The following is a 20,699-nucleotide window of genomic DNA, read 5'->3' as shown; positions in this document are numbered from 1 at the left end:
CAACGATCGAAGATCAGGGTTGCTGCCTCATTTGCAATAGTGAATTTAATAAAATAAAGTTTTGAAAAAGGAACTGTCACTGTTACTGTCTTCCCATTGTTCATCTATTTGCTCGAGCGGGCCCAGTAACATTGTGAGACTTGTTACTGTGCTTGACATATCAAGTACATCACAGGTAGCTTGCCAGGCTTTGCTGTGTGGGCAAGATACTCTCGGTAGCTCTCTGAGAGGGGCATAGGAATCAAACTCGGGTCGGCCTTGTCGGCCGTATGCAAGGTAAATGCCCTACCTGCTGTGCTATCCCTCCAGCCCTTTAAAAGAATATATATATATATATATATATATATATATATATATATATAAGAATATATATATATATATATATATAATCCTATCTAGTAAAGTTTCCGGTGACCAGTGACTGTCAGGTCTGTGGGTCCTGGACCAATTCCCAGCACAGTTCAAGAGACTGGTGCAATTTGACTATATTCAGCATGTTTCATTAAATTTATAGCCATCCCCAGCATTCCTTTGCATGTGTCCACAATTATACCACCAATGTTTCTTCATTTAGAGTATTAAGTATCACTTTGGATTGGCCACAGTACTCCTACTGTTTGAGCAATTCAGGGTTTCTTCTGTGAATTTGCTTGTGGCAAAAACAGTAGTACGAGAACACCAGACAGCCACTTTCCTCTTTCGCATCTTTAAGTCATTTCAAACCACATGATCCATTTTGTACTGCCCTCTCTCTCGTAAGACAGTTAATTCAATTCCAGACTATTTCTCTATCTCACTCATGGAATATTTATGGATCATTCCAAAATGTACATGAAGGAACCAACCCAGAAACATTCCATGAGCAACTTTGGCAGCCCAACTCAGTGCACCAGGTTCAGCCAAGTACTCCATAATCAAGAATTTGCAGATAATCTAAAGAACCTACCTGTCCTTCAATTCTCATTCATGTGTTTAGCATTACTCACATTAGAGTAGTGAAATCTTTTCTACCCATAGTGGACTAAAATATTTTTAATCAAATTGGTAATAAAATATTTTTTAAACGTCAATATAGGAGATGTCATTTTCCCTGACCATAAGTGCTATGTTAAAGTTTTAATAATATATTGTAACTGATTTGTGCAATATAAGTCCATTTATGAATCATTCTAGAAGTAGAAATTAGTATAAACTTCAAGCAGTTTGGGGAATATTTAACTACACATGTGTACTATGAATCAAATATAATACTAATATCCAATAGTAGGAAATCACCAAATTCTTATGTTTTGCATTACTAAATTTCTTAAGAGTGAAGTAAAGAGAGACACAGTAGCGAATCCCGAAGGACACCACAGCGCCAGAGATCTCTCCCAGCGCGTACCAAGCCAATTTGTCTGGATTATCCCAGATAGAGCAGGTGTACACTCCTAGCCCACTCCAGATGGAACCCCAGTGACCAAGAGCTTCCACAAGTAAGATCCAGGTATGCAGGTTCCAGGACTAAGATTTCAGGCCTTAGAGCGGGGGCAGAAGAGTCAGGATTTCCCTCCCTGGCTCCCCACCCACTTGGCATCCTGGCTATCATGCCATAATGTGCCTTTGGGCGCCATCTCAGCACACCAATGGCCCTGGTCCAGAGACTCCCAGTTGAATCTTAAAATGAATTATAACCCCACAGAGATGTCTCTGGACCCCATCCATTTATAATCTTAGAATTCCAGAAGTGTGTGGCCGCAAACACAGACACGTGACCTCTCATGATATTCAAAGTGAGCAATGGAAAATAAATTATATAGCGTCTGCCTCTGGCAGGAAGGCTCAAATGGTTGTGGGAAAATTCGAGAAAAATATAATGCCCAAAAGTGGAGAGAAAGTATTGTGGGAAATTGCCATAGACACAGACTGAGGACTGGGATGGTAGGGGGATACTGGGGACATTGGTGGTGGAAAATGTGCACTGGTGGAGGGATGAGTATTCGATCATTGTTTGGCTTAATCTCAACATGAAAACTTTGTCACTGTATTTCACAGTGATTCAATAAAAAATTTAATTTTTTTAAAAACTTCAAAAGCATCACTGAAAGCCGATTGAAACTTCCTATTTAAAAGCACAAAAATTCTAATAAACACTAGATGATAACAAAAAAAGGAGTGAAGCTAAGATTGTTCTTAATCAATAATCACCTACTAAAACTAGTTATGTAATAAAAAGTGATTACATCTCCCTTCATAGCAAATAAGAAGTTTTATTAAGAACACTAGAAGATACAGGTAGTATCTTATCCATAGAAAATAGAAGGCAAGATTATTGTTATTTATAAAAGTTTCAGATTCTATAATTCAAGAATTTATCTCCTTTACCATAGCACATTATGTATAAAAAGTGATATCTGGCAATTTTTATGATCAGTCTATGAGAATTAAAGCTTAAATGCACATGCACACACCTAAATATTGATACTTTAACTCTTTTAGTATAAATTTCAGGCTGCCCTCTAACTCAGGACTTTCATGTTTTTTGTTAGAAAGTATGGTAGGCTAACATGTTTACTTTGTAAATAATATAAAATTTCATACTCAATTTTATAAATATTTTTTCTAATTTTTCTAATTTCTAACATTAGAAAAATGCAATATTATTCATAAACATATATTCATGATGCTAATATATTGCTAAAAATTGAAAGTAATCTAAATTTTCATTGTAATATAAAGCTATCCATAAAGAAAAAAACGTAATAATCTGCTCTTTTCTCTGCTACTTTAATAAACATCACAAGCTTCGTCCATTTCCTTGCCATGTATTGAGATCAAATGCTCCATACAACAATGTACTAATTATCAGAATATGAATTAGTTATAGTCATATCTTCTTTTATGAAACTGAAAATTAAACTTGTCAATTACACATTAAAATAACTACAGGATTTTTTTCCTTTCCTATATGCTTTCTAAATTTTAATCCCTTTAATACCCAAACCTAGCACCTTTAGTGTATTGAAGCCATGACATTTTCATTTCCCAAGTATGCTACTATTTTCTACTACTGTTTTCTATATCACAAAGCTATACAACACATTTTATTGAGATTGTTAGATGTTGATAATTTTGAGATAAAATAAGTCATTAGGACAGAGTAATAGTATAGCTAGGAGGACATATGCCTTGCACACGACTGACCTGGGTTAGATCCCCCAAATCCCATATGGTCCCCCCAAACATTTCAAGGACTGATCCATGAACACAGAGTCAGGACTAGTAGCTTAAAATCGCAAGATGTGTCCCCAAAACCAAAAAAGAAAAGTTATAACTCATACAAAAAAAGAGAGCTATCCAAAGTAATTTATAATGTTTTCCCTATTTGTACTGCTTGGATAATTACCACATTTATTACCTATTGTATATCATAAAAGTATATATTCTTTCACATAGTTTAACATCAGAAAACTTCCAGAATATGTATGTTTTTGTGCTTACGTGTGTGGAAAAGGGATAGGAGATAAAGGCCTATTAGAAGGGTAGTGAGAATGGAACTGTAGTAGAATAGAGCAAAAAATATATGAGAAATTGGACAAAACCAAAATTTTATACAGGAAACAGAGAGATGGTACAGCAGGTAAAGTATTTACCTTGCCTATAGTCTACCCAAGTTCAATTCCAGAAACCCCATATCTGCAATGCCCGCCAAGTGTGATGCCTGAGTGCATATCTATAGCAATTTTTAAAGTAACTCAGTGCTCATAGTGGAAGTATACTGACTTTGTTATTCTTTTTTAGCTATTAATTTTGCTTTTATGGGAATAAAATTAAAAGTAAAATGCGCATAACTATTTTTCAAAATATTACCATTAGAAATTTAAGCGAATAATGTTGCCATTTTCTCTCTCTATAAATCTTTAAAAAATCCTTTTGTAAAGTAGAATTTAGCCTACTGTTTGGTTATATAATGAATAGATTAAATAGTTACTTGGCCTCCAGAATTTTATAACTATGCATTTGTGGTTTTATGCTATGAAATAACAGTTCATTTTACACGAATATGCTCTTTAAATTCAAGAACATTTAGCATTTTAGATCGTGTTCAATTTTGGAAAAAACACATGTTACTTTCATTATTTCTGTAGAAACTATTCAATTCGAAGTATCCCTTCCACCCTGAAGTTGGTGCTGGACTTTTATGTGAATGTTATCAAGGACTATTAAACAGAATTGTTCATAGTTGACCAAAGTTAATGCTATGAACAATTTTAGAGATTTTCTATCATTGAATATTCAACTACTTAGTTTTACTTCCAGATAAAATAGAATTAACTTGAATGCATGGTTTAGTTTGCTTTTGCCCAATAATGCAATATTAAATAATCAGCGATAGCACAGCGGGTAGGGCGTTCACCTTACAAGCGGCCAACATGGCCGACCCGAGTTCGATTCCTCCGCCCCTCTCGGAGAGCCCGGCAAGCTACCGAGAGTATTGGATATGCCAGACACAGTAACAACAAAGTCTCCAATGGAGACGTTACTGGGCCCGCTAGAGCAAATCGACGATCAACGGGAGGGCCTTTACCTTTACCTTTACCTTTTATTCTTAAAGTAAGGTGCATCTGATAAAAATTTAGTGCGTCATAAAAAGGAGGAAGTTAAATGAAAAATGAAGGATACAATATGATCTCCTGGTTGACATCAAAAGAAGCGCACAAACCTTTTCATGCTAGTGAACATAATTGTGTGCCAACTTATTCAATTTCCTTTACAACGTTTACTGATATCAATAATATATTATAAAATATTTTTACAGGCTGTCAATCCACAATTTAGAGGTTTTTCTGGTTTCTTTCAAGCAGTATTCACTTTTTGTCCACCTAGCTTTAATGATTTTTTGAAACCCACTGGTTTTAGAGAGACACTGGATGGGCTTATACTCTGACTTATGGTAATATTTCACAGAGAAAATAATTTTTGAAATTCAAATCAAACATTATGTTGTAACAAACTAAACAAACCCATCAACTGCCTAGAAAAGAAGGTGCCCCAGAGCATCCCAGGTCCTGCAAATTCTAGAGAGAGGCTAATCCCCATAAGTAAGAAAGAATGCCCACATAGGAAAGAGGAATAGAGGGGGAGAGAGATGGGGGCGCGGGGAAAGAGACAAAGGGAGTGAGAGAAGAAAGGTGATTGACATAGAGGCAGGTGGAGGGCAGGGGTTAGAGGGAAACTGGGGACATTGGTGGTGGGAAATGTACACTGGTGAAGGGTTGGGTACTGGAACATTGTGTGACTGAAACCCAATAATGAACAACTTTGTAACTATATCTCACTATGTTTTAAAAATTTTTAAAAAAGAATGACAACATAGCACACAGGAAAGCATCCCAATGGAAATAAGTCACAGGGAAGGTTATATATCATAGTAAGTTTTGGGTGAGAGACACTTCAGGTAACAACAGTTGCCATTGCAAGGCACTAAAAATACAGATAATCCACAATGGTTTTCCTCACCATCCAAACACAAGAATGAGTCAGACCAAAAACATTACTGACAGAAACTCAGGAGTAGTGAGAATCTAGTCCTAAACCTCAGAAAATAAACAACCAGGAGCAATAAAGATATGTTAGCTCTCAGGAGTGTCGACAGAGAGTAACAAAATTTGGAAGATCCCCCGAACCAGTAGAACTATGTTTATTTGGTTGTAAAAAACATCAAAAAAATCTTCCTATCGATTCTAAATAATCTAAACACTTTCAAAAAGAAAAATTGATATCCTAAAGGATAAATTGAAAAACACTAATTCAAATAACAATGAAGGGGGTAAAGAAAATAGTAGATGTTCGCAACAGCAAAATACAAAAAAAACTGAAAATAGAATCAGTGACTTTAAAGACTCAACACAAGGCTCCATAAAGAAGAAATAAAACATCAGATGAATGGATCATGAATATGTGATATATATATATACAATGAAATACTATATATCTGCAAAGAATGATGAAATTATGCAATTTTCTGAAAACTGTTAGAACATTAAGATGTCATTTTGATCAAAGAAAACTGAAAGAGAATGAAAAACACTGGATGATCTCACTTATTTGTGGTATATAGAATTCAGATGAGGAAATGTCATAAAAAACAGATGCTTATATCATCCTTGATGTCAGTATTTAGGGAGAAGAAGGACAGAGAAAGAACTAAATCAAGCAGGGAAAAAAGAGTCAGAAAAAATGGGTGAGCAGGCATCATTCTTTCAGTTATACTGTTAATATGAGTGAGTGGTATGACCATGTATCCAGAAAACATACTCAATGAAACTGAAAGCATGGGATGTTAAACTGTAATTACTGAAATTTTGTAAGATCTCTGTCAAGTTGATAGGTGGGGATGGGCTGAGGTTTGGGGTGGGAAGGGCATATTGGAAGTTGATATTGGTGGTAAGTTTGGTTTTTCAATACTATGTGCAAAAAGTATAACTAATAATAACTATGTAAATCACAGTCCTTTAATGAAAATAAAATATAAAGAGGCTATAAAAAGAGACAAAAACAAAGAGAATATGAGATATTATTGACAATAACAGAGGAAACAACCTCAGAATCATAAGAATGCCTGAGGGCAAGAGAGAATGAATAGTGTATAATGTCTATTTGAACAACTAGAAGGTTAAGAAGTTCCTAATCTGAAGAGGAAGACTGGAACACTGATCTATGAGGCACAAAGAGTGTTGATCAAGAATAATTAAACAGATCAGTAGAGAGATACACTGTGATCAAAATACCAAGAACAAAAGACAGAGACAAATTTATTAAAGCAGCAAGAGAGAAGCAAAATCTGATATACTTAATCACTTCACTTAACTTCCCGTTAATCTTCGATTTGCTCGAGCGGGTGCCAGTAACATCTCCATTTGTCCCTGTCACGTGCTAGTGTAGCCCAATGGCATCTGTTCGCTCCGGGAACATGAAGGGCCTCAAACCGATCGTTCATGATCTTGACAAAGAAGTGTGACCATCTGGTAGGTGGGAGGCCACGCGGTCTTTTGACATCCCGTGGAATCCAGTCGGTAACAGCTCTAATCCAGCGGTCGTCTTTAAATCTCATTACGTCACCAGCCCATCTGATTTTCGACACCTTGGCAAATGAGACAGCATCCCTGATTCTTGATCGTCGACGGATGTCAGAACTCCAGATTCTTTCTCTCATTTGAGTGAAACGTGATATTCCAAGCATAGCTCTTTCTATTCTTCTTTGGGAGACCTGAATAGCGTTCTCATCTTGTTTGCGTAGGGCCCAGGTCTCTGAGGCATATGTTAATGCAGGAAGAACAGTGGAATCAAAGAGATGTGCCCGGAGCCGGACGTTTTTCGTCCTCTTAGCTACACTACTTCCACTACCCAGCCGTCGCCACACTCCAGGATGCTTTCTGGACCCGCGCGGCCGCAAAGCGGCCACGCAACACATCATAAGACACTAAATACCCATCCTCCGGAATTTTCATACCGTATTTGATAGGGTTCAAATATGGTAACACCTACAAGGGTGATTAGAGGTCGCCCCAAAAGCCTCTATCCCTCTCGGAAAGACTGGCAAGCTTCCGAGAGTATTCCGCCCGCACGGAAGAGCCTGGCAAGCTATCTGTTGTGTATTCGATATGCCAAAACCAGTAACTCCAACTGGTCTCATTCTCTGATATACAAAAAATATGATTCACTGTTGTTTTCTCAAAGGAAATTCTTCTGTCAAGAAGACAATAAAATGGTATTGAATTAAGCAACCTCCTATACCAACAAGGTTATCACTCAGAGTTGACGAAAGCATATTTAGTGACCTCATAAAAAAGCAAAGATCAAGTTAAACAAGCTATATTTCCTCAAATATACAGGACAACATTTTCATTCATATCAATAATTTCTTTAAATGCAATGGATTGAACGCTCTCATAAATGTCCAGAGAGCCTGTAATCCTCAGCTTTGGAAATTTCTGATCAATGATTTCTTTGACTAATATTTCTTCATAAAATTTTCCTTTCAGCCCTTCAGGGATTCTGATGATATTTATGCTATTCCTCGTGAACTCATCCCATAGTTCTCTGGTATTCTGTAAATTTTTAGGCTATTTTCACCTTCTGCTGTTTCCTAGTAGTTTCATCGTTCTCATCTTAGAGGTCCTTGGTCTTTTACTCAGTTTCTGTTATTCTGCTTTTCAGAGTTTCTATTGACTTTTTATATAACCTGCCATATTCTTCAGTTTTGTCATTTTCTACTGTAGTATTTATTTTTCATTTTGACTGTGATACTTTCATGTGCTTTGCTACCTGTGCTACCATTTTTTGAACTCATTGAATACCCTCATCATGGTGTCACTACAGGCAGTCTGAGGATTTGCTGTGTTATTTTTTTCTTCAGTGAAAATGTTTTCACTCATCGAACTTGGTGAGCTTCTTCTTGTTTTTCTCATTACTTTTCTTGTGCGTTTGCTGTGCCCCGTGGATGACACTGAGGGATTAAGCAAGAGATTGCTCTTTCTGCTCAGCCTGTCCTATAATGGTGAAGCAGCAAGCACAGTATCAGGAAGGAGCTGTAGTGTGGGACTTTAATATGGTCCAGGTAAGGTTTGGAGACTATTGTGACCAACCCTGTAGGTAGCAGTTTTGCTTCCCATTCCATGAAAGACCCAGTAATATCAATTTGAAGCAGGTCTCACCTAGGATGTTGGAGCGGCAAGTAAAACATTCTTAATGATATAATTTAAATGATAAGAAATGTAGAAGAAAATATAGGTCATACTGTCCAGAACTTCAGTAAAAGATGTACTAGAAATTCAATTCCTTTGGTAAAGGAAATAAAAGCAAGAATAAGCTAACAGAATGCATCAAATTAAAAAGCTTTTACACAGCAAAAGAAACTACCGTAAAAAACAAAAGGCAATCTACTAACTGGAAGAAGATATTTGCATATCATATATCTGACAAGATTTTACTTAAAAAAAGCTCATAGAACTTAACAACAAAAGAAAAAACTAACCCAATTTTTGAAGATGTGTAGAAGACCTGAATAAACCCTTTTCAAAAGATGCATACAGCTGCCTAACAGACAGATGAAATAATGCTTAAAATCAAATTTTATTTGGGAGATGCAAATCAAAATCATGTGATATCATTTCATGGGTGCAAGTATGGCCTATATAAAAATGATTGAAGCAACAAATTTTGGTGAAGAAGTGAGTAAAACGGAACCTGGTGAGGATGTAAATTGGTGTTGTCTCTATGGAAAAAATGTGAAAAATGGAAATCCCATAAGATCTATCATTATGAAACCTAGTCATATATCCAAATGATGATATATGGATCCATGCATATGAATATACATGAATATTTACATATTATATTACATACATATATACCTGTTTTCAAAGCAGAATTGTTTGTAGAAACTAATATGTGGACTCAAAATACATGCCCAAAGACATTTATTTGAAGAAAATACATGGGTTATAGTCAGCAAAATACTAGTCTTCTTATTAAAAGGTCAAAATGTCGGGGGTATGGTGCTGCCAGCAGGTCAATCTGTACCTGTGAGGTAAGCGCATCAGCAGCCTGATGGTGCCTTCAGACTTCCAGATACTTCAAAATTCCTGCTGTGCCTTTGGCCAGACCCCAAAAACTTGGGGCAAAGTTTACCAAGAAAGTAAACGGCCAAAAGTTAGGTATGTGGGCGCCACACCCACAAACCACTTCGGCTCATCTATATAATTGGAGGCATGGACTCTTTGGTTCCTGATTGAACTGATTAATGCCCATGACCCAAGAGACTCAGAAACAAATCTCAAAACCCAACAGCTATTGGCAGAAATGCATCCCAGTCCCTGCAGTAGGCTACCGGTGTGGGCCACCCCAGGTGGGAATAGGATTTGTGCCTTGGTCTGTTCCCCCTGGCGGCCCGGTGGCCGTCATCCTCCAGGGGCCACTGGACAGTCAGGTTTGGGCCCGTAGTGATGAGACAAGCGAGGCCTCACAGGATGGTGATGGAGCCAGCCCTTTCCTCCCCGTCCCAACGAGACCCTGAGTCGCTGCCCACAAACGGCCTCTCTGGCTCCTGATAAAGCTACTTATCGGCCGTGATCTCAGAGACTGAGAAACAAATCTCAAAACGCAGCAGCTTTTGGCAGATATACATCTGGATTGCACAGTAGGTTACTGTTGCTGGGCCATCCCAGGGGGGAAAGGTTGTTGTCCTCTGCCTGCTCCCCCTAGGCGGCTCAGTGATCACCGTCTTTCAGAGGCCATTGGACAGTCAGGTTTGGGCCTGCAGTGACGGGACATGTGGCACCTTATGGAATGGGGGTGGAGCCAGACATTTCCTCCCCGTCCCAATGAGACCCTGAGTCGCCACCCATGAACAGCCTCTCTGGCTTCTGATCAAGCTACTTAACAGCCACGATCCCAAAGATTCAGAAACAAATCTTGAAACCCAAAGGCTTTTGGCAGAAATTCGTCCAGTCCCTGCAGTAGGTTACCAGTGCTGGGTCACCTCAGGTGGGAATAGTTTTCATGACTTGGTCTGTTCCCCCTGGCGGCATGGTGGCCGTCATGCTCCAGAAGCCACTGGACAGTCAGGTTTGGGCTCGCAGTGACAAGACACACAGGGCATCACGGGATGGTGATGGAGCCGGCCCTTTCCTCCCCGTCCCAAGGAGACCCTGAGTCGCCACCCACAAATGACATCTCTGCTCCTGATCAAGCTACTTAATGGCCATGATCCCAGAGACTGAGAAACAAATCTCAAAACCCAGCAGCGTTTGGCAGAAATGTGTGCAGACCATGCAGTACGTTACTGCTGCTGGGGCAACTCAGGGGAGAAAGGGTGTTGAAACTCCGCCTGCTCCCCCTAGGTGGATCCGTGGCCGCCATAAGCCAGAGGCCATTGGACAGTCAGGTTTGGGCCCGCAGTGATGAAACACACGGGGCCTCATGGGATGGGGGTGGAGCCTGCCCTTTCCTCCCCACCCCAACGAGACTGCGAGTCACCGCCCATGAATGGTCTCTCTGGCTCCTGATCAAACTGCTTAATGGCCATGATCCCAGAGACTCAGGAACAAATCTCGGAAATCAGCAGGTTTTGGCAAGAAATCTCTCTGAATTTAATTGTTAAAATTTTGGAATTTCAAAATCGCGTGGCCAATACTGCAGCCACGCGACATCATAAGTTATTCATAACCAGCAATAGAAAACAAATTATCCACTGTTGCATTTTCAGCAGATCTGAGTGTTGGGGTAAAATCCCAAATAATAATGCTGGGTGTGGTGTCGAAATGTTTAATGTAATAAAAGTATAGACAGAGTAATGTGGAAATCGTCTGCCCCACAAGTAGGGGGACGGTGTGGGATGGGAGTATACTGGGGATTTTGGTGGTGGATAATGGGCACGGGTGAATGTACGGGTGTTTCATGTATGACCGAGACTTAAACCTGAAAGCTTTTTAACTGCTCTCATGGTGATTCAATAAATAAAATTATAAAAAATGGGGGAAAAAAGGTGGAGTTAATGCACAATTTAATCAGCCTAATCAGTGGCTGAATAAATAGCAGTACCCCTACAAAAAAAAAACTTAAAATGTCGCCTTTTTCTACAAAATGAATGGGGCTAGAGTTATGTTAAATGAAAGGAGAAAAAATATAGCAAAACACCACTCAATCTTGTTATTTTCAAACACAAGGCATAATGTTTTATGTAGGAAAAAATGGGTCCCAAGATATAGCACAGTGTTTAAAGTTCTTGCATTGCATTTAGCTATGTCCTTAAACCACATATAGTTCCCAAAGCCTCTGAGCACATAGCCAGAAATAGCACCAACCAATCCTGGGTGTAGCCAAATAATGTAAATACAAAAAAAATGAAAGAAAACACCTCTGGAGGCTGGAGCAATAGCACAACGGGTAGGGCATTTACCTTACCGCAGCTGACCTGGTTCGATTCCCAGCATATCCTATAGTCCCCTGAGCACTGCCAGGAGTAATTTCTGAGTGTATAGCCAGAAGTAACTCCTGTGAATTGCCGGGTGTGAGCCAAAAAGCTTTAAAAAAAACACCTCTGGGGGCCTGAAAGTGTTCAGTGCACTGGCTTTGAATGCAGTTGACGTGACATCAATCGCTGGGACAACAAGTAACTCTCTGAGACCTCCCAGGATCGATGCCTGAGATTAGAGCCAGGAATAAGCTCTAAGCAGAGACTGATGTGGTCCCCAAACCAACCCTCCTCCCTCCACAAGAAGAAAGTCTCTGACAACAAAGGAAGGGAAGGAGGTGATAGGAGTTATGATGAAAATTTTGGTGAATATTATTGGGATGTTGGTGATGTGTGTAGGGCATACTCCTAAATATACATAAAATTTATTTTATAATAAGTTACTATTGTCTCAAAAAAATTCAGTTCAATAATGAAGAAAAAGAAGTATGGGCTTCCTCTTCCCTAAATATTTCCCTAAATGTGTATCTTGGTTGCTTGTCTCTATGTTTCATTGCTTGCCTGTTTTCACTCTAGAGTACCTTATTTTCCTTAAATATGTACTTCTCTCTCATCCCAAATTCCTAAATAAGTTAAATTAAAAATACCTTGCTTGTACAGAAATTTATACCAGTTACAAATGAAGGCCAGCAAGGAATTTGTACAACTTACAAATGCAGGCTACTAAGCTCTCAAAGAAAAAAAAAAGTAATTGTGTACTTTGGAACAACATGAATGTTTCTTCAAGTAATTATTATCACTTGATCACTTGATACCTCATTACTCATAGATTTACTCGAGCGGGTAACAGTAACGCCTCCATTCATCCCTGTTGCATGCTAGCGTAGCCCAATGGCATCTTCTCATTCTAGGAATATGCAGAGCCTCAAACCGATCATTCAGGGTCTTGACGAAGAAGTCTGACCATCTTGTAGGTGGGCATACATGCAATCTTTTGACATCCTGTGGAATCCAGTCAGTAATGGCTCTAGTCCAGCAGGCGTCTTTAAACCTCATTACGTGTCCAGCCCATATGATATTTGATGCCGTGGCAAATTTGACAACATCCCTGATTCTTGAGCATTGACAGAGATCGGAACTGAGGATTCTAACTCTCATTTGAGTGAAGTGTGATACTCCAAGCATAGCTCTTTCAATTCCTCTTTGAGAGACCCGGATAGCGTTCTCCTGTTTTCGTAGGGCCCAGGTCTCTGAGGCATAAGTTAATGCAGGATGAACAGTGGAATTGAAGAGATGTGCTCAAGCTGGAGGTTCTTTGTCCTCTTAGTTATTTCTTCAACGCTCTTGAAGGCATTCCAAGCCACTCACTTCCTCCTGCGTAACTCAGGTGTCAGGTCATTCATAGTGTTGATTTCTCGACCTAGGTATATATAACTGTTGCAATTGGAGATGGTGGTACTGTTGAAAGTGAATGGAGCATCAGGAACAAGACTTTCTCATGAACATTGTCTTTGTGAATAAGTTCAAGAGTGTTTGAATAAAGGCGTTTTTTGTGGTTATCTCTCTCTTGGCATTCCTTGCACAATCATGGTGGTGCTGAATCATTTGATCGTATTCCTCACCAATGTTGTCAATGACAGCCTCTTCCCATGTTGCCCCAACAGAGCCAAAGAGCTCCCACTTGGTGGTCGTTCTGGGAGTTCTCTTCTTAAACTTTGCATTCTTTTCTCCCTGTTCTGTGAGGTGGAATTTTGCACGTAGGAGACGGTGGTCCAATCCCGTTTTGAATTTTGGGACAACAGCAACATCGGTTAGGCAAAACTGCCGATTGAATATGATGTGGTCTATTTCATTGTGGAACTGTCCACCGGGAGACTCCCATGTCCAACGTTTAGATTCAGCCTTTTGGAACTGTGAGTTACCATGGATGGTCTTGGTTGACATGATGAACTCAGACAGTCTGTCACCTTGTTCGTTTCATTCTAGGCCATGGGTCCTGATGTGGAGTTCATCGCTGATCTTCTTGGTACTATCTTGGCATTAAAATCACTGACAATGATCTTGTAGAAGGTGTGGACTTCTTTATGGAATTTTTCCAGCTCCATGTAGAATTTCTCAATTTCTCCTTCACCATAATTGGATGTTGGTGCATAGACAACAAAGATAGAAACTGCCGGCAGTGAGCCACATCTATTCAAGTGTAATCATCCGATTCGGGTTGTTAGGCATCCAAATGAATAAATGCTCATGGCTAAGTTTGTGTTGTCAAGGATACCGAGACCACCTATGCCTCTTTTGTCACATGTTCCAAGGAACAGTTCTTCTCCAGTGCCGAAAACGGCATGATGTGATTGATGTCTTCTTGTTTTGGTCAGACCGATGATGTCGTACTTGATCATTCACGATTCTACCATCAGGTCATTGATGGATGCATCAGATGCCAGCGTACGTGCATTGAAAGTACACACAATCAATTTTGTCTTTCTTCGTTTGGGCAGCCTAGTTAGGCCTTGAGATTTTATTAGCCTCTCCTTCCACATCCTTCTCGACTCTGCCGTATTCAGGGTCAGGGGAATGAGATCCGATTTTTTTACTGGATTTGGCATATCAAATATACCACGGATTGCGTGCCAGGCTATAATTATTATAAATTAAGTAAATATGTAAAAGACAATTTACAAGTGGTATTAATGTGAACACAATTTTAAAAATAGTTTTTAATTGTAACTCCTAAACTCAATCAAATCTAGGTGGTTTCTGGAAAGACAGGAAGTAGTGTGGGTAGATTGAGTAAGAATTTTGTTTTGTGGTTGGAATGGCACTACTACTTCAGTGATGGTATAGTGCATAGTATAAACAAATAGGTGTGGTAAGCTAAGCCCTTGGAATTTCATAACATTGTAAATGAGCAATAAATTTAACATGTAACTACTAAAATATTAAAACAGTGTTGTAGGTAGAATAGTTTCAGCAAAACTTATAGAAAGTTTCATGTGAAAGATATTTCATAACTCAATGTAGTGAATAGAGGTATATATAAATATTCACATATCTGTTCCAATAAGCCAAAAAAGTATATATTTTCTACTTCACTATTATGTAATGTGGTAGGAAATACCTTCACAGTGGAGATAAGTAATATTTCCAGTACTAAGGTTAACTTATCTTCTCATGTAAAAATAACAAATGAGAAAAAATTATATTTAAATAGAAGTGTTAGGGGTATGGTGCTGCCAGCAGGTCAATCTGTACCTGTGAGGTAAGTGCATCAGCAGCCGGATGGCAACGTCAGACTATTAGATACCCCAAAATTGTTGCTGTGCCTTTGGCCAGACCCCAAAAACTTGGGGCAAAGTTTACCAAGAAAGTAAACAGCCAAAAGTTAGGTATGTGGGAGACACACCCACAAACCACCTTCGGCTCAGCTATATAATTGGAGGCATGGCCTCTCTGGTTCCTGATTGAACTGCTTAATGGCCATGATCCCAGAGTCTCAGAAATGAATCTCGGAACCCAAAGGCTTTTGGCAGAAATGTGTCTGGATCCTGCAGTAGGTTACTGGCGCTGGGCCACTCCAGGTGGGAATAGGTTTCGTGCCTTGGCCTGTTCTCCCTAGCGGCCTGGTGACCACCATCCTCCAGAGGCCACTGGACAGTCAGGTTTGGGCCTGCAGTGACGAGACACACGGGGCCTCACCACATAGAGGTGGAGCCGACTCTTTTTCCCCATCCAAATGAGACCCTGAGTCGCCACCTACAAATGGCTCTCTGGCTCCTGATCAAACTGATTAATAGCCATGATACCGGATACTCAGAAACAAATCTTGAAACCCAGCAGCTTTTGGCAGAAATGCATCTGGACTGCTTACAAGGTGGCCTCTGGCTCAGAGTTTATTGGAAAGCCAGGAAAGAGCCGGCAGTGATGGGGCAAATGCAGTCTCATGGGAAGGTGGGAAGTACTGGCTCTTCCTTCATGTCCTACTGAGGTTACGAGTTGCCCCCCACAAGCGGCTTTCTGGCACAGTCATGGATACAGAGGCAAAAGGACTTAATCCAGAGCCCGGAAGCTTGCGGCAGAAAAGTGAATGGACCATGCGTTAAACTACGGCGCCATGCCTCCCCAGGAGGGAAAGGGTGTTGCTCCCTTCCACCTTTTCCCCCCCTGGTAGCAAGGTGGCTGCCACCTCAGAGCATATTGGAAAGCCAGGCATGAGCGAGTGGTGACGGGGCAACTGCAGTCTCATGGGAAGGAGGGCAGTACTGGCACATCCTTCACACCCTACCAAGGTCATGAGTTGCCCCCCACAAGCATCTCTCTGGCATGGCCATGGCTCCAGAGGCAAAAGGACTTAATCCAGAACCCGGCAGCTTGCAGCAGAAAAGTGAATGGACCATGCGTTAAACTATGGTGCCATACCTCCCCAGGAGGGAAAGGGTGTTGCTCCCTTCCGCCTTTATCCCCCGTGGTAACAAGGTGGCCGCCGCCTCAGAGCTTATAGGAAATCCAGGTAAAAGCCAGAGGTGAAGGGGCAACTGCAGTCTCATGGGAAGGGGGGTGGTACCGGCACGTCTTTCACCCCCTACCAAGGTCATGAGTTACCCCCCACGAGCAGCTCTCCGGCACAGCCATAATACCGGACACACAGAAACGAATCTCGTCATTATCTGGCTCTTTGCAGAAATCCAAAATTGTGGCTTTGTGGCATTATATGATTCTCATAACCAACTATAGAAAACAAAATATTTCACAATGCCTTTTCAGCAATTCTGATTGTTTGGGGGTAAATTCTAAACAGTAATGGTGCATCTTTTGTTGAAATAATGAATATAATCAATGTAGAGAAGAGTTAAGTAGAAATAATCTGCCTAAGAGGCATTTGGAGGGGTGGGAGGGGGGTATACTGGGGTTCTTGGTGGTGAAAAATGAGGAGTACTGGTGAAGGGAAAGGTGTTTGATTGTTGTATGACCGAGACTTATACCTGAAAGCTTAGTAACTTTTCCCACAGTGATTCAATAAATAAATATAAAAAGAAAAAAATGAATTAAGGTGGAGTTCATGCCCAACTCAATCAGCTAATCAGTGGCTGAATAAATAGCAGTACTCCTACAAAATAAATAAATAAATAGAAGTGTTATTTAAGTACATTATAATATATTTTTAAATTCACATATGTGTGCTGCTTTTCAAAGCTTCAAAGCTCCAGTGAACTTGAACACATATTTATTGTTAGAACAATGCATTCCAGGTGTGAAATATTGTTTAAACTTGGCCAAAAATTACCTGTTGATTTTTTAATTTCAGAAAAGTTCTGATACACTGAATAAGGGAAATTCTAATAAGAACACCAAATCAATTCTCAATAGAGATTATTTTTGGTGAAATGTGATTAATAAAATATACTATATACATCATAACTGCTATGTTCAGTTATTGTAATGGTTTAAAACATCACTAATAATTTTGTTTCACTATTTATCATAAGTCCAAGGAAATAATGTTAAAGTTTGGTGTAAATTGGTTTTGGCCAACAAGAGGCTAGAGACACTTTTTGTTTTTTTGCTTTTTGGGGTCACACCCAGTGATGCTCAGGGGTTACTCCTGGTTCTGCACTCAAGAATTAACCCTGGTGGTGCTTGGGGGATCATATGGGATGCCAAGTATTGACCCCAGGTCGCCACATGCAAGGCAAACACCCTCACCACTGTACTGTCGCTCTGGCACCTGGAGAAACTTTTTAATTGAACCACAGTGATAAACACATTTAAGAAGTTGTTCATAATTAGTTTTAAGTCATATAATGTTCCAACACCTGTCACTTCACTAGTGAACTTTTCTTACCAGCAATAGAACTCATTTCCCTCCCTCAGTCCAGCCTCTGTCTGCCACTATGGCAGGCACTTTTCTTCTCTCACCCACCTCTCTCCTATCTCTCTCCCCCAATAACCCCCTTTCTCTCACTTTCTCTTTCTCACTCTCTTTCTTTTTGGACCTTATGGTTTACAATATAGGTAATGAATGTTTATAAGGTATATTCATTTGCCTACTTTCAATACTCAGTTCCTGTAAAAATAATCATTTCCAACTACTTTTTTCATGCTGATCCCATCTCTATCCTAACTTCATTTCAACCCCCACAAAACTCTTGAGGCAAGCTTCCAATCATTGATAATTCCTCCTTGCTCGTCCTTACCCTCACTTTAGATAATAGTCTCATTATAGATATTCTTATATCTATCTATATATCACCCACAAATGAATGCAGTCATTCTATACCTGTCCCTTTCCTTCTGACTAATTTCACTCAGCATGATACTTTCCATTTCCATCTATTCATAAGCGTATTTCATGATTTATTTCTTCCTAATGGCTGCATAGTATTTCATTGTGTAAATGTACCGTGGTTCCTTTATCCAGTTATCTGTTCTTTGGCATTTGGATTTTTTCCAGATTCCGGCTATTTTGAATAGTGCTCAGATAAATATAGAAGTCCAGATGGTGTTTCTGCTGTGTGTGTTTGGGCACCCAGGTTATATTCCCAGAAGTGGTATTGCTGGGTCAAGTGGGACTTAATTTCTAGTTTCTTGAGGAATGTCCATATTTTTCAAAAAGTCTTGGCCAGTCGGCATTCCCACCAACAATCAAGGAGGATCACTTTCTCCCCACATTCACATGAGCACTGTGTTCTTATTCTTTTTGATGTGCCTCAGTCTCTGTGGTGTTATCTCACTGTTGTTTTGATTATCATCTCCCTGATGATTAGTGATGTATTTTTTTCATGTGTCTTTTTTCCATTTGAATTTCTTTTTTGAAGAAGTTTCTGTTCATTTCCTCTCTCCATTTTTAATGGAGTTGAGTGTTTTTCTTCTTGTAAAGTTTTAGCAGTGTTTAATATAACTTGTATATTAACTCATTATTAGATGAGTATTGGATAAATGGTTTATCCTATTCCATGGGATTTCTCTGTATATTGGTCGCAGTTTCTAATGAGATTCAGAAGTTTCTTAGTTTCATGTAGTGCCATTTGTTCATCTTTGATTTCACTTGCCTGGACAGTGGCCTTTCATGTTTGAAGATGCCTTTAGCTTCAGTGCCATGGAAGTTTTTGCCTAGCTTTCTTTCATATACCTTATGGACTTAGGTCTGATTTTCAAATCCATTTAGATCAGACTTTTTGCATGACATTAGAAAGAAGTCTGAACTCATTTTTACATGTAGCTTTCCAGTTTTCCCAGAAAAACTTGCTAACCAGAATTTCCTTGCTCCACTTCTTACTTCTTGTCCTCTTATCAAAGTTTAAATTATCATATATTTGATGGTCTATGTCAGGATATTCAACTCTATTTCATTTTTTGCTGGTCTGTTTTTTTGTTCCAATGACATGCTTTTAAAATTATTATTGCTGTGTTGTACAGTTTGAAGTTGGGGAAGGCAATTCCTCCCAAATCATTTTTGCCAAGAATTGCTTTTGCCACTCTGTGTCCCTTTATTCCTTAATCCATTAATTTAAAGAGAAATTATTTTTATGGGATCATGTGTCATCTTTCTATAGAAGTTTTTGCGTATGCCTCTGAGATTTGTCTTCTTTGAAGTTGCTGAGCTGTTGTTTATCCATGAAGTTGTGTAATATTCTTTCAACTCTGAATAAGAAGGGCAATGGAGAAAATTATCCATGACTTCTATTCAGATCTCTATCATAGCCACGTCCACGTGCCCACATACCAAATTCCGCAGGATGGATATGTCATTCCCAACGTTCCCTTCCAAAATCCAACATGCTATTTCATCAGTAAAGAAGCAAACAACATCCACCCTAGATAAGGTAATGCCTGAACACCTGAATAAAATGCCATCAGTACTCATCAATACACTGGCTCTGCTCTTCCCACGCTACCTGTCTGAATGCAAGGTTCTGTCACAATGGAAAAACAGCAGGACTGTACTACTGTACTAAAAGGAAGACATCCACAACATTGGCAACTATTGCCATGTCTTCCTATTTTCTGTCATCTACAAGCTGTTCACTCGTGTCATCCTGAATACGATTGGTAGAACACTAGATGAAGGACAACCATGTTAGCAAGCTGGTTTTCGAAAAGGATTTAACACAGTCTATCTATCCACACAATAACCAAGCTTTGAGGTTTCTCGGGAGTTCAAGATGCCGCTCTGTCTAACGTTCATTGATTTAAAGAAGGCCTTTGATTCTGTTGAGACAGAAGTGGTCATCAAAGCCCTAACCAATCAGGGAAATCATACTCAATACATCAGGATCCTTCGGGAGCTGTATTACAGATTCACTACCAGGATCTCACCATTCTACAATGAAGTGATCATCTATGTCAAGAGAGGGGTTCAGCAGGGTGATACCATTTCACCGAAACTCTTCAGTGCCACCCTTGAGAATGTCATGAGATAACTGGAATGGGAAGGATTGGGTGTGAATATAGACGTTCGGCAACTATACCATCTCAGCTTTTCTGATGACATCATTCTAATAACACCAAAGATTAGTCAAGCGGCAAAAATGATGGTCGACTTCAAATGTGAGTGTGGAAAGGTCAAACTCCAGCTGAATCTCACGAAGACAGTGTTTATGAGAAACAGTTTCATTCCTGACATACCATTTGCTCTCAATGGAACGACTATCTCTGAATGCAACAGTTATGTGTACCTAGGTCGAGAAGTCAACATGAGGAATGACCTGGCACCAGAGTTGCGCAGGAGGAAGAGAACAGCTTGGAA

The 20,699-nt window shown here is 39.6% G+C and overlaps 1 pseudogene; it reads right to left on the bottom strand.

Moving 5' to 3' along the window:
• Nucleotides 1–395: 395 nt before the first annotated feature.
• Nucleotides 396–20,699, bottom strand: part of LOC130032587 (peptidyl-tRNA hydrolase 2, mitochondrial-like) — a 99,366-nt pseudogene continuing 79,062 nt past the window's right edge.

Source organism: Sorex fumeus, unplaced genomic scaffold, assembly GCF_029834395.1.
Source record: "Sorex fumeus unplaced genomic scaffold, SorFum_2.1 ptg000050l, whole genome shotgun sequence".
Classification (NCBI taxonomy): domain Eukaryota; kingdom Metazoa; phylum Chordata; class Mammalia; order Eulipotyphla; family Soricidae; genus Sorex; species Sorex fumeus.
Note: the sequence above shows the minus strand (reverse complement) of the source record. Positions and strands in the feature narration are given on the sequence as shown.